The 14,596-nt window shown below is 37.1% G+C and overlaps 1 non-coding gene across 1 annotated transcript; it reads right to left on the reverse strand.

The window, feature by feature from the left end:
* Positions 1–453: 453 nt before the first annotated feature.
* Positions 454–525, reverse strand: TRNAC-GCA. The gene has a single exon. It is a non-coding gene; the product is annotated as a tRNA-Cys (tRNA).
* Between the last annotated feature and the right edge of the window lie 14,071 nt (positions 526–14,596).

Consider the following 14,596-nt stretch of genomic DNA (forward strand, 5'->3'; position numbering starts at 1 on the left):
CGCTGTATATTTTCACCCTGCCTATTTAACTTATGTGCAGAGTACATCATGAGAAACGCTAGTCTGGAAGAAGCACAAGCTGGAATCAAGATTGCCGGAGAACTATCAATAACCTCAGATATGCAGATGACACCACTCTTATGGCAGAAAGTGAAGAAGAACTAAAGAGCCTCTTGATGAAAGTGAAAGAGGAGAGTGGAAAAGTTGGCTTAAAGCTCCACATTCAGAAAACTAAGATCATGGCATCTGGCCCCATCACTTCATGGGAAATAGATGGGGGCACAGTGGAAACAGTGGCTGACTTTATTTTGGGAAAGAAAGTGAAAGTGAAGTCGTTCAGTCATGTCCGACTCTTTGCAAGTCCGTGGACTTTAGCCCACCAGGCTCCTCTGTCCATGGGATTCTCCAGGCAAGAATCCTAGAGTGGGTTTCCATTTCCTTCTCCAGGGGAACTTCCCAACCCAGGGATTGAACCTGGGTCTTCTGCATTGCAGGCAGATGCTTTAACCTCTAAGCTACCAGGGAAGCCAGGCTCCAAAATCACTGCAGATGATGATTGCAGCCATGAAATTAAGATGTTTACTCTATGACCAATCTAGATAGCATATTCAAAACCAGAGAGATTACTTTGCCAACAAAGGTCTGTCTAGTCAAGGTTATGGTTTTTCCAGTGGTCATGTATGGATGTGAAAGTTGGAATGTGAAGAAAGCCGAGTGCCAATGGATTGATGCTTTTGAACTGTGGTGTTGGAGAAGACTCTTGAGAGTCCCATGGACTGCAAGGAGATGCAACCAGTCCATCCTAAAGGAGATCAGTCCTGGGTGTTCTTTGGAAGGACTGATGCTAAAGCTGAAACTCCAATACTTTGGCCACCTTATGGGAAGAGTTGACTCATTGGAAAAGACTCTGATGCTGTGGGGTTGGGGGCAGGAGGAGAAGGGAACGACAGAGGATGAGATGGCTGGATGCCATCACGGACTGGATGGATGTGAGTCTGAATGAACTCCGGGAGTTGGTGATGGACAGGGAGGCCTGGCGTGCTGCAGTTCATGGGGTCGCAAAGAGTCAGACATGACTGAGCGACTGAACTGAAGTATATGTGAAAGTTAAGTGAAAGTGGAAATGAAGTTGCTCAGTCATGTCTGACTCTTTGCGACCCCATGGACTGTAGCCTACCAGGCTCCTGCTTCCATGGGACTTTCCAGGCAAGAATACTGGAGTGGGTTACCATTTCCTTCTCCTGGAGATCTTCCCAACCCAGGGATTGAACCCAGGTCTCCTGCATTGTAGGCAGACACTTTACCTTCTGAGCCACCAGGGAAGTCTCAAGTATATGGAAGCAACCTAAATGTCTATCTACAAATAAATGGACAGAAAAAATGTGATATAAAATTGTATATAAATCAGCCATGATTTAAAAAAAAAACAACTTTCATCTGTGACCAGATGGATGAAACTTGAGGGCATTAAAATAAGTGAAATAACTCAGACAGAGAAACATTATGTGGTCTAACTTATTTGTGATAAATAAAAGAAATTGAAATAATAGAGTCACATAGTAAAATGGTGGTTGTGAAAAGAGCTGCAGAGTGTAGGAAACGTGGTGATGTTAGACAGTACAAACTTCCAATTATAAGATGAATAGGTTCTGGGAATTTAATAGTGCAGTAACTGTAGTTAGCAGTACCATCTTATACATTTAAGAGCTGCAGAGTGTAGGAAACATGGTGATGTTAGACAGTACAAACTTCCAATTATAAGATGAATAAGTTCTGGGAATCTAATAGTGCAGTAACTGTAGTTAGCAGTACCATCTTATACATTTAAAAGCTGCTAACATAGTAGACCTATAATGTTCTCAGCACAAAAAAGAAAAAGCGATTATATGATGTGATGGAGTTAACTAACATGTCATGATCATTTTATAATATATATATGTGCAACAAACCATCACATTGTACACCTTAAACTTACACAATGTTATATGTAAGCACTTTAAGTGAGACTGGGTACTAAAAAGAAATAAAAATGAGGATACAAAAGAAGAGATAATTATAGGAGGTATACTTTAAACAGAGAAGACAACCCAGCATCCATTGCTGTGAGTTGACTTGTGTTTCCTATAAAGAAAGCCCTACCATTTGGTACTTCTGCACTTGATCTTATTTGGAAATTATGTCTTTACAGATATAATCAAGATGAGGTTTTTCTAGTTTAGGGTGGGCCCTAATACAATAACTTGAGTCTTTATGAGTAAAGTGAAATTTGGACATGTAAGCACCCAGAGAGGAAGAGTGTCCCATGTGTTGATGGGGGCTGAGTTGGTGCCAAGAGCCAGGTCAGTTGGTGAGGAAGAAACCACAAGCAGAGGTACAACGAACAGAAGTGCTGGGAACATTCAGGGTACCAAGAATGTATGTGGAGAATTTTGGTGAGAAATAAAGCTGAAAATGGGCAGTAAAATGGAATTTCTCTGTACCCAGTTTACATTTGATTTCTCAAATAAATAATGTTTTCACTTGTTTCAAACTAAGAAAATGTGATCTGGCTGTGAGAACTGCAGAGGGCAGTATAACACTTGCTACTGGAGATCAGAACCTAAAATGCAAATTCTTTTATTCTAAGTAGGAACACTTCATATATATTACTGGGGCCGTGGTACATATCACAAAAGCAACTAATACTTTTCTGAAATCGTTAACAAAACCTCACCTTCAATGAATACTGAAGCCAGTCACATTCACTGCAAAATCTAATTAAAACATTTCTTAATATTTTTGGTGAGTAACTGAGTATTTTCTAAAATTACAGAGAAAATTGTACATAGGATATGGCTATTGATATTTTAGTTATTAATAATATGGCAAATGAGGTAAATAAATATAGAGTTTTAGTTGTAGTTCTGAGTTATTTTGTCCACTAATTGCAATATGAAACACTTAGCATTCCCTGTAAATTAAGAGAAGAATGTGTGTCACTAGGAAAGAAAGATTGCTAAGAAGAATGATATTCTTATTGTTGTAAGTTACAATGTTTGCTTTAGTAATTCAGGTTAAGTGCTGAAAATATTGCCCTTGCTAGCACTTTTTAAAAATATTAATGATAGGAATGACAATTCAGGATGGAGTGGATATAGTTTAATTTAAATTCTTCTCCCTCCAACAATCTTCTTCATTCTGGGAAAGAGTCCAATTCTGAAAATCTCGTGTGTTCTAGGGTGTAAAATCTTCATTTGAGAAACATCAAAGCAGTCCTAACGGGATCTTAAAACAGGACAGGAGCCTGGAAGGGATATTTTGAAATTTTGGCAAGGAAACAAATAAAATATACTTCAATTTTAAACAAATGCAAAACATTGTGAAACAGTCTTAGAGATTATTCCCAATGTGTAATTTGAAAAACATTACCTTGTGTTCACACAGAAGGGGTCATACTTACCCATAACCTTCAAATAATAAGTGTTCAAAATGTCCTTTTCATGAAGATTCTCATTCATAAATTTAGACAAACAACATTTGAATATCTTGGGGAAAGTGAAAAGAAAAACAGGATTCACATTTCTAAAGAAGCCTATTTGAAACATGAATGTGTAGCTAATAGTTGAGAGTTTACTTTATTCAGAGTAAAAACTAAAGAGAAACGTAAAAGCTTTCCTACTAGCCTAGTTTTCCACTTGTTTTGTTCATCTCATCATGTCTGTAGGATTATTTTACAAACTAAATAATATACATTGGTCAAAACTCTTCCTAGTTCATTAGTGATAATATCTCATTGGTCCAGAACGAATATAGCTAGTTAGGAAGTGTCTTGTTTCTCCTATCAGTGACTGTGTTACTAGATTTTTCCCTTTAGGGAGTTAGAACATAATTTAGCAATGTTGATTTTAGTCAGATTCTCATAATTGCAGAGTTCTACAATAAATCTCTTCTTCTGAAAATTTCTGTGGCTATAATCTCATTTATATAAGTGAACTACTGAAAGAATGAAATATAATCCTCAAAAAACAAAGCAGAACTTGTAATACAAAAAGAACAATGAGTAAATAACAATAAATTCTAAAATAAATCCTAATTTAGAAATGGTGGACATAATAGTGTGGCTGGCTTATTGTTATCAGTTATTGCTGTTTTAATAATACACATTTTTATAAAAAATTCACTCCCTTCCTCTGACATAATTTATTAATTTTGTAACTTGCTATTATTTCAGTGTTTTAAATTTTCTCAGACTTGCTTTTTGGCACAGAATGTGATCTATCTTGGAAGATGTTCCATATGAAATTGAGAAAAATAAATATTCTGTTACTCTTGGATAGAATGTTCTTTAAGTATCAGTTAAGTCCATCTCCAGGAATTGGTGGCTTAGATGGTAAAGCGTCTGTCTACAATGAGGGAGATCCAGGTTCGATCCCTGGGTCGGGAAGATACCATGGAGAAGGAAATGTCAACTCACTCCAGTACTATTGCCTAGAAAATCCCATGGACAGGGAGGCCTGGCGTGCTGCAATTCATGGGGTCACAAAAAGTCGGACATGACTGAGTGACTGAACTGAACTGAACTGAAGTCCATCTAGTTTAAGGTTTCATTTAAGTCTTGTGTTTCCCTATTGTGATTCTGTCTGGATGATCTATCCATAGAAATAAGTAGAGTTTAAACTTATAAAACTAAGCATTACTTAGCATAATAATAAAACCAGTATTATTGTGTTACTGTCAATTTCTTCTGTCTGTTAACATTTCCCATATACATTGAGGTGCTGCTGTGCTGAGTGCACATGTATTTATAATTGCCATATCTATCTATTGGATTGATTCTTTGGTCATTCTGTAGTGTCCTTCCTTGTCTCTTATAACAGTCTTTAAAGTTCTTTTTGTCTGATAATATATTGATACCTCAGTTTTTTTTTTATTTCTGTTTGCATGGAATACAATTTTTCCATCCCTTTACCCTCAGTCTATATTTTTCTCTAGATCTGAGGTGTGTCCTTCATAGAGAACATATATATGGGTCTTGTTTTTGTATTCACTCAGCAAATCTCTTTCTTTTGGTTGATTTATTTTCTTTCTTTCTTTTTTTTATTGAAGCATGTAATCTGTTCACATTGAAAGTAGTTATTAATATGCATATTATTATTAATTGTTTTAGATTTGCTTTTCTAGTTCTTTTTTTCTTACTTTCCTCTTTTGTTCCTTTCTCTTGTCATTTGATGTCTATCTTTAGTGTTGTGTGTAGGCTCATTTTCTTTCTTTTTTTTTTTTAATGTTTTAACTGAAGGATAACTGTTTTACAGAATTTTATCGTTTTCTTTCATACATCAATAAGAATCAGCCATAAGTATACTCATGTCCCCTCCCTCCCAGACTTCCCTCCTATCTCCCTTTCCACCCCACCCTTCAGACTGTCACAGAGCTCCTGTTTGAGTTCCCTGAGTCTTACAGAAAATTCCTATTGGCTATCTGTTTTACACTTGGCATTATAAATTCTATGTTACTCTCTCCATACATCTCCCCTTTTTCCTCCTCTCCTCCCACCTTGTCCATATATCTGTTCTCTATGTCTATTTCTCCATTACCACCCTGAAAATAAATTCATCAGTGCCATCTCTTCAGATTCTATATATATGTGTAAGTATATAATATTTATATTTCTCTTTCTGACTTACTTCACTCCAAAAAAATGAGCTCTAGTTTCATCCACCTCATTGGAACAGATTCAATGGTGTTCCTTTTTATGGCTGAATAGTATTCCATTGTAAATATGCACCATGGCTTCTTTATCCATTCATCTGTTGATGGACATCTAGGTGGCTTCCATGTTATAGCTGTTGTAAATAGTGCTGCAGTGAACATTGAGGTACATGTGTCTTTTTCAGTTTGACTGCCTCAGGGTATATGCCTAGGAGTGAGATTGCTGGGTCTTTCGGTGGTTTTTTTCATAGCTTTTTAAAGAGTCTCCATACCACCTTCCAGAGTGGCTGTATCAGTTTACATTCACACCAGCAATGCATGTGTTCCCTATTCTCCACACCCTTTCCAGCATTTATTGTTTGTAGACTTTTTGATGATGGCCATTCTGACTGGTGTGAGGTGGTACCTCATTGTAGTTTTGATTTGCATTTCTCTAATAATGAGTGATGTTTGAGCATGTTTTCATGTATGTGCTTGTTAGCCATCTATATGTCTTCTTTGAAGAAATGTGTCTTCAGGTCCCTTTCCCACTTTTTGTTTGGGTTGTTCGCTTTTATGGTATTGAGTTGTATAAGCTTCTTGTATATTTTGGAAATTAATTTTTCATCAATTGTTTCCCTTGCTAGTATTCTCTCCCATTCTGAGTGTTCTCTTTTCACCTTGTTTGTAGTTACATTTTTGTGCAAAAACTTTTAAGTTTAATTATGTCCCACTTTTTAAATTTTGTTTTTATTTCCATTACTCAAGGAGGTGGGTCACAGAAGATCTTGCTTTGATTTATGTCATGGAGTGTTCTGTCTGTTTTCCTCATAAAGTTTTATAGTTTTTGGTCTTACATTTAGATCTTTAATCCATTTTGAATTTATCTTTGTGTATGGCATTAAGTAATGATCTAATTTCATTCTTTTGCATGTACCTGTCCAGTTTTCCAGGCACCACTTATTGAAGAGGCTGCCTTTGCCTGATTGTATATTCTTGCCTCCTTTGTGAAAATAAGGTACCCATAAGTACAGGGGTTTATCTCTGGGTTCTCTATCTTGTTCCATTGGTTTATATCTCTGTTTTTGTGCCATTACCATGCTATCTTGATGACTGTAGCTTTGTAGTATAGTCTGAAGTCAGGAAGGTGGATTCCTCCAGCTCCATTCTTCTTTCTCAAGACTGCTTTGGCTATTCGGGGTCTTTGTGTTTCCATGTGAATTGTGAAGTTTTTTGTTCTAGTTCTGTGAAAAATGTCACTGGTAATTTGATAGGGATTGCACTGAATCTGTAGATTGCTTTTGGTAGTATAGTCATTTTCACAATTTTGATTCTTCCCACCTAGGAAAATGGAATATCTCTCCATCTGTTTATGTCATTTTTGATTTCTTTCATCAGTGTCTTATAGTTTTTCATATGCAGGTCTTTTGTTTCCTTAGGTAGGTTTATTCTTAGATGTTTTATTATTTTTGTTGCAATTGTGAAAGGGATTGATTTTTTAATTTCTCTGATTTTTCATTGTTAGTATATAGGAGTGCAAGTGATTTCTGTGTATTGACCTTGTATCCTCTGACTTTGCTGAATTCGCTGATTGGCTCTAGAAATTTTCTGATAGTTTCTTTTGGGTTTTCTATGTATAGTATCATGTCATCTGCAAATAGTGAGTTTTACTTCTTTTCCCATCTGGATTCATTTTATTTCTTTTTCTTCTCTAATTGCTGTAGCTAAGACTTCCAAAACTATGTTGAATAATAGTGGTGAGAGTGGACACCCTTGTCCTGCTCCTGATCTTAGAGAGAAAGCTATTAGTTTTTCACCATTGAGAATAATGTTTGCTGTGGGCTTTTCATATATGGCCTCTATTATGTTGAGGTTGGTACCTATTATACCCATTTTTTGAAGCACTCTTATCATAAGTGGATGCTAGATTTTGTCGAAGACTTTATCTGCATCTATTGAGATGACCATATGCTTTTTATATTTCAATTTGTTGATATTGGGTATCACGTTGATTGATTTGCATATATTGACAAATCTTTGCATCCTTGGAATAAACCAAACTTTATTCTGCATGAGCATTTTAATGTGTTGTTGGATTCTGTTTGCTAGAATTTTATCATGTTGTATGAGCATTTAAATGTGTTGTTGGATTCTGTTTACTAGAATTTTGTTGAGGATCTTGGCATCTATGTTCATCAGTGATATTGGCCTGTAATTTTCTTTTTTCATATTATCTTTTCCTGGTTTTGGTATCAGAGTGATTGTGGCCTTGTAGGATGAGTTTGGAAGTGTTCCTTCCTCTGCAATATTTTGGAAGAGTTTCATAAAAATAAGCCTTAGTTCTTTTCTGAATTTTTGATAGAATTCCCCTCTGAAGACATCTATCCCTGGGCTTTTGTTTTGGGCAGATTTTTTTTTTTTAATCACTGTTTCAGTTTCAGTGTTTGTGATTGGGTTGTTCATAGTTTCTACTTCCTCATTCAGTCTGGGGAGGCTGATCTTTTCTAAGTATTTGTCCATTTCCTCTAGGTTGTCCATTTTGTTAGCATATAGTTGCTCATTATATTCTCCTATGATCCTTAGTATATCTGTGTTGTCTGTTGTAACTTCTCCTTTTTCATTTCCAATTCTATTGATTTGATTTTTCTACCTTTTTTTTTTTTTCTTGATGAGTCTGGCCAGTTGTCTGTCAATTTTGTTAATATTCTCAAAGAGCCAGCCTCTAGTTCCATCAATCCCTGCTATTGTTTCCTTCATTTCCCTTTCATTTATTTCTGCTCTGATCCTTATGATCTTCTTCCTTCTGCTGACTTTTTGTTGTTGTTGTTGTTGTTATTCTTCTTCTTCTTTCTCCAGCCTCTCTAGATACAGAGTTAGGCTGTCTATTCAATGCTTCTCTTGCTTCTTGAGGTATGATTGAATCACTACAAACTCCCTCCTAGAACCACCTCTGCTGAGTCGCATAGGCTTTGGGTCATCGTGTTTTCATTGTCATTTTTTTCTAGGAATCTTTTGATTTCCCTTTTTATTTCTTCAGTAAAAACTCTTTGTTATTTAGCAATGTTTTGTTTAATTTCCATGAGTTGGTGCTTTTCACTGTTTTTTTTTTTTTTTAACTGTGGTCAGAGAAGATACTTGATACAATTTCAATTTTCTTAAATTTACTGAAGCTTGATTTGTGCCCCCAGGTATGGTCTGTCCTGGAGAATGTTTCATGTGTACTTGAGAATAAAATGCATTCTTCTGCATTTGGATGAAAAATCCTGAAGATATCAAGTAGGTCCACTTGGTCTAATGTTTCATTTAAGGTTTGTGTTTCCTTATTGAATCTCTGTTCTGACAATCTGTCCATTGATGACAATGAGGTGTTAAAGCCCCCACTATTATTGTGCCACTGTTGATCCCTCCTCCCACGTCTCTTAGTGTTTGCCTTATGTACTGAGGCACTCATGTGTTGGGTGCATAGACATTTACAATTGTTATGTTTTATTCTTGGATGGATCCCTTGATCATTATGTAGTGTCCTTGTTTGTCTCTTATGGTATATTTTATTTTAAAGTCTATTTTGTCTGAAATAAGGATTGCCACTCCAGTTTGCTTTTGGTTTCCTTTCACATGGAATTCCATCACTTAACTTTCATCATTTCCATTATTTTACTTTCAGTCTGTATGTGTCTCTAGGTCTGAAGTGGGACTCCTGTAGGCAACATATATATGTGTCTTGTTTTTGTATCCATTCAGTCAGTCAGTATCTTTTTGTTAGTGCATTTAACCCATTTACATTTAATGTAATTATTGATACATATGTTCCTATTGGCATTTTCTTGTTTTGGGTTTGTTTTTGTAGGTCTTTCCTTTCTCATGTGTTTACTGGCTATGTAAGTCCCTTTAGTATTTGTTGCAAGGCTGGACTGGTGGTGCTGAATTCTCTTAATTTCTGCTTATCTGTAAAGCTTTTGATTTCTCCATCAATTGTGAATGAGATCTTTGTCAGGTATAATAATCATTGTTGTAGGTTTTTCTCTTTCAGTACTTTAAATATATCCTGTCATTCACTGCTGGCCTGTAGAGTTTCTGCTGAAAAGTCTGCTATTAATCGTAGGGGTTTTCCCTTGTATGTTACTTTTTGCTTTTCCCTTGTTGCTTTTTTTTTTTTCCAGGTTTTCTTTTTTTTTTTTTTTAATTTATTTTTTATTTTACTTTACAATTATGTATTGGTTTTGCCATACATTGACATGAATCCACCATGGGTATACATGTGTTCCCAAACATGAACCCCCCTCCTACTCCCCTCCCCACAACATCTCTCTGGGTCATCCCCGCGTACCAGCCCCAAGCGTGCCATATCCTGCATCGGACATAGACTGGCAATTCGATTCTTACATGATATTATACATGTTTCAATGCCATTCTCCCAAATCATCTCACCCTCTCCCTCTCCCACTGAGTCCAAAAGTCCGCTACACACATCTGTGTCTTTTTTGTTGTCCTGCATACAGGGTCATCATTGCCATCTTTCTAATATATATATATATTTTTGTGCTTAATCTGTTAGCTTCCTTAATATGTGTCTCGATGTGTTTCTCCTTGGGTTTAATGTGTAGGCGACTCTCTCCACTTCTTGGACTTGATTGACTATTTCCTTTCCCATGATGGGGAAATTTAAAACTATAATTTCTTCAAAATTTTTCTCAGTGCCTTTCTTTTTATCTTCTTCTTCTGGGACCCTTATAACTTGAATATTTGGTGTGTTCAATATGGTCCCCAAAATCTCTGAGATTTTTCTCAATTCTTTTCATTCCTTTCCCTTTATTCTTATCTTCAGCAGTTATTTCCACCATTCTGTCCTCCAGCTCTGCCTCCTCCTCTGCCTCAGTGGTTCTGCTATTGGTTCCTTGTAGAGTACTTTTAATTTCAGCAATTGTGCTATTCATGTGCTATTTCTCCTATGTCCTTGATAATTGTATTAGCTGTGTCAAATGCTTCTTGCATTTTCTCCATTCTAGTTTCAAGTATTTGGAGCCTCTTTACTACCATTATTGTGAATTCTCTTTCAGGGTGATTATTTATTTCTTCTTTGTTTATTTGGTCTTGTGAATTTCTACCTTTCTCTTTCATTTGTGTTGTATTTCTCTGTCTTTCCATTATCTTTTTCTTTTTTTTTTTCCTAACATGCTCAAGTTGAGGTCTCCTTTCCCCAGGCTTTAGGGTTGTATTACTTCTTCCTTTTGATTTTTGCCATTGGAGGGAAATGTTTGTTGGGTGGTTTGTGTTGATTTCTTGTTGAGGTGACTTGTGCCTGTGTTCTATTGGGAGGAGATCAAGTAGGAATTACAGAAATACTGGGACATACACACACACACTTTCACACATACAGTTATAACAAAATTGTTCTAAAGAATATAGCACATGAGATTAACTTGGTGAACAAGGGAAACCAGAGGTGATATCAGCCAATTCAAAGCACAGCTAGCTAATGCTCAATCTGGAAATGTTAGCGTGAGCAGAAGGCCAACTGGCTGATAAAGCTTAGAGAGTTCAACATTTTAACTTACCTGGTGAAAGAAAAAAGAGTGATGGAAAAAATGGAGAACAGAAAAAGAGAGAGAGAAAAGAAAGAAGAGAAGGGAGGGAAAAGAGAAAAGGGAATGGTGGATTAAAGATTAAAAATTTTAAAAAAGAGAGTAAAAGAAAAAATGAAAAAGGAAAGATGAATAGATGTGTGTGAAAAAGATTTATATATATATTCAGGAATAGCTACAGCCAGTAAAGAACAGTAGGAAATGCACTTGAAAATATGTAAAACGAAATCCAAAAAAAACTCATCAAGGAAAAAGAAAAAAAAATATGAGGAGAATAAAAGAAAAAAAGAAAACCTAAAATGAATTTTTTTTCTTTTTTTCTTCTCTTTTTTTTTTTTTTTTTTGTCAAGAAACACAAAGAGGAAACTCCACAGCACCACACAAAACAAATATGGATGTGGAAATATGTAGGGGGAATCAGTTCAGTTCAGTCACTCAGTCGTGTCCAACTCTTTGCGACCCCGTGAATCACAGCACGCCAGGCCTCCCTGTCCATCAGCAACTACCAGAGTTTACTCAGACTCACATACATCGAGTCAGTGATGCCATCCAGCCATCTCATCCTCTGTTATCCCCTTCTCCTCCTGCCCCCAATCCCTCTCAGCATCAGAGTCTTTTCCAATGAGTCAACTCTTCGCATGAGGTGGCCAAAGTACTGGAGCTTCAGCTTTAGCATCATTCCTTCCAAAGAAATCCCAGGGCTGATCTCCATCAGAATGGACTGGTTGGATCTGCTTGCAGTCCAAGGGACTCTCAAGAGTCTTCTCCAACACCAAAATTCAAAAGCATCAATTCTTTGGCACTCAGCCTTCTTCACAGTCCAACTCTCACATCCATACATGATCACAGGAAAAACTATAGCTTTGACTAGACAGACCTTAGTCGGCAAAGTAGTCTCTGCTTTTGAATAAGCTGTCTAGGTTGGTCATAACTTTCCTTCCAAGGAGTAAGCGTCCTTTAAATTCATGGCTGCATTCACCATCTGTAGTGATTTTGGAGCCCCCAAAAATAAAGTTTGTCACTGTTTCCACTGTTTGCCCATCTATTTCCCATGAAATGATGGGACCAGATGCCATGATCTTCGTTTTCTGATTGTTGAGCTTTAAGCCAGCTTTTTCACTCTCCTCTTTCACTTTCATCAAGAGGCTTTTTAGTTCCTCTTCACTTTCTGCCATAAGGGTGGTGTCATCTGCATATCTGAGGTTATTGATATTTCTCCTGGCAATCTTGATTCCAGCTTGTATTTCTTCCAGTCCAGCGTTTCTCATGATGTACTCTGCATATAAGTTACATAAGCAGGGAGACAATACACAGCCTTGACTTACTCCTTTCCTACTTGGAACCAGTCTGTTGTTCCATGTCCAGTTCTAACTGTTGCTACCTGACCTGCATACAGATTTCTCAAGAGGCAGATCAGGTGGTCTGCTATTCCCATCTCTCTCAGAATTTTCCACAGTTTATTGTGCTCCACACAGTGCATACTCAATAAAGCAGAAATAGATGTTTTTCTGGAACTCTCTTGCTATTTCCATGATCCAGCAGATGTTGGCAATTTAACCTCTGGTTCCCCTGCCTTTTCTAAAACCAGCTTGAATATCTGGAATTTCATGGTGCATGTATTGCTGAAGCCTGGCTTGGAGAATTTTGAGCATTACTTTACTAGCATGTGAGATGAGTGCAATTGTGCAGTAGTTTGAGCATTCTTTGGCATTGCCTTTCTTTGGGATTGGAATGAAAACTGACCTTTTCCGGTCCTGTGGCCACTGCTGAGTTTTCCAAATTTGCTGGCATATTGAGGGCAGCACTTTCACAGCATCATCTTTCAGGATTTGAAATACCTCCACTGGAATTCCATCACCTCCACTAGCTTTGTTCATAGTGATGCTTTCTAAGGCCCACTTGACTTCACATTCCAGGATGTCTGGGTCTAGATGAGTGATCACACCATCGTGATTATCTTGGTCATGAAGATCTTTTTTGTACAGTTCTTATGTATATTCTTGCTGCCTCTTCTTAATATCTTCTGCTTCTTTTAGGTCCATACCATTTCATTCCTTTATCAAGCCCATCTTTGCATGAAATGTTCCCTTGGTAACTCTAATTTTCTTGAAGAGATCTCTAGTCTTTCCCATTCTGTTCTTTTCCTCTATTTCTTTGCACTGATCTCTAAGGAAAGCTTTCTTATCTCTACTTGCTATTCTTTGGAACTCTGCATTCAGATGCCTATATCTTTCCTTTTCTCCTTTGCTTTTCTCTTCTCTTCTTTTCATAGCTATTTGTAAGGCCTCCCCAGACAGCCATTTTGCTTTTTTGCTTTTCTTTTCCATGGGGATGGTCTTGATCCCTGTCTCCTGCACAATGTCATGAACCTCATTCCATAGTTCATCAGGCACTCTATCTATCAGATTTAGGCCCTTAAATCTATTTCTCACTTCCACTGTATAATCATAAGGGATTTGATTTAGGTCATACCTGAATGGTCTAGTGGATTTCCCTACTTTCTTCAATTTAAGTCTGAATTTGGTAAGAAGGAGTTCATGATCTGAGCCACAGTCAGCTCCTGGTCTTGTTTTTGTTGACTGTATAGATCTTCTCCTTCTTTGGCTGCAAAGAATATAATCAATCTGATTTTGGTGTTGACCATCTGGTGATATCCATGTGTAGAGTCTTCTCTTGTGTTGTTGGAAGAGGGTGTTTGCTATTACCAGTGCATTTTCTTGGGGAAACTCTATTAGTCTTTGCCCTGCTTCATTCTGCATTCCAAGGCCAAATTTGCCTGTTACTCCAGATGTTTCTTGACTTCCTACTTTTGCATCCCAGTCCCCTATAATGCAAAGGACATCTTTTTGGGGTGTTAGTTCTAAAGGTCTTGTAGATCTTCATAGAACCGTTCAACTTCAGCTTCTTCAGCATTACTGGTTAGTGTATAGACTTGTATTACTGTGATAATGAATGGTTTGCCTTGGAAACAAACAGAGATCATTCTGTCATTTTTGAGATTGCATCCAAGTACTGCATTTTGGACTCTTTTGTCGACCATGATGGCTACTCCATTTCTTCTGAGGGATTCCTGCCCGAATGGTGTGATTTATAAGAAAAATATCTTAAATTGAATTTTATCATATAAATTAATTTAATTGGAGGCTAGTTACTTTACAATATTGTATTGGTTTTGCCATACATTGATATGAATGCACCAGTGGTGTACATGTGTTCCACATCCTGACCCCCCTCCTGCCTCCCTCCCCATGCCATACCTCTGGGTCATCCTGGTGCACCAGCCCCAAGCATCCTGTATCATGCATGGAAGTTGGACTGGTGATTCATTTAACATATGATAATATAGA

Source organism: Oryx dammah, unplaced genomic scaffold (assembly GCF_014754425.2).
Source record: "Oryx dammah isolate SB20612 unplaced genomic scaffold, SCBI_Odam_1.1 HiC_scaffold_23, whole genome shotgun sequence".
Taxonomy (NCBI): domain Eukaryota; kingdom Metazoa; phylum Chordata; class Mammalia; order Artiodactyla; family Bovidae; genus Oryx; species Oryx dammah.